Below are 1,116 nucleotides of genomic sequence, written 5' to 3'. Positions count from 1 at the left end.
CGGAAGCACAAAACTCTCAGACTCAGAGTACGGACCGCACCCAAGTTCCAGTACCTTTGGCAATACCGAGTATACCAGGTCGATGGTGTTTTACGGACGGATCTTGGAAAAAAGAGGATAAATATTCAGGGCAAGGATGGTACAGTACCCTGGAAGGTTACGATGGACTAATGGGAGCAAGGAATACGAGAGCGAGTCAGTCGCCACTACACACAGAGATAGAGGCTCTCATATGGGCAATGGAATGCATGAGGAATCTTTGACAGTCTTGTGTTACTTTTGCAACGGATTGTGCTCAATTGGTGAAGATGGTTTCGGAACCAGAAGAGTGGCCAGCCTTTGCAAGCTATTTGGAAGACATAAAGTTCTTGAAGAGAAGTTTCAACAGCTCAGAGATCATTCATATACCACGGACACAGAACTCAAAGGCGGACAGTTTAGCACGCAATGCAAGGAAACAACCATCGTTTGTCGTTCATACGAATGCAGAGTTACCGGAATGGTTCGCAGAGTCTATATGAATCTGTTTTGTTGCTGACAAAAAAAAAAAAAAAGATTGGCAAGTGTTTATTATTAATTTCTAATAAAAAAAAAGTGTTTGTAATTAGTAATAATTTGTCTTGTCTATTAAGTTTTTTCTTTTTTACAAAGAAATATTTACTTTTTGAATTGTATATATAAAGACTCAAATGCTAATTATTTTATAATAATATACTTCCTCCATTTTTTTAATATAAGTCGTTTTAAAATTGTGCACATAGATTAAGAAATCATTAATTTTTTATATTTTTTTAACAAAAACATCATTAATTATTTACCTAACCACAAATCAACCAATTATAAAATAGAATGTATATTATTATTGGTCATATAACATTAAGTACATAAAAACAGAAAACGTCATATAATTTGGAACATAAAAATTTCTCTAAAACGACTTATATTAAAAGACGGAGGGAGTATAACAAAGGAAAAGAACATTAAGTTTCCACAAATATATTGGTAAAATTTATGGAAACAACGGTGTTAGGTAGAAACTTGACCGGCAAGGCTATTCCTTTTATATTAAATGAAGGCTTAATTTAGGGTTTCTTACATATTGAGTAATTTATATTC

The sequence above is a fragment of the Brassica oleracea genome, chromosome C2, assembly GCF_000695525.1.
Source record: "Brassica oleracea var. oleracea cultivar TO1000 chromosome C2, BOL, whole genome shotgun sequence".
Lineage (NCBI taxonomy): Eukaryota > Viridiplantae > Streptophyta > Magnoliopsida > Brassicales > Brassicaceae > Brassica > Brassica oleracea.
The sequence above is the reverse complement of the archived record's forward strand: the minus strand, read 5'-3'. Positions refer to the sequence as shown.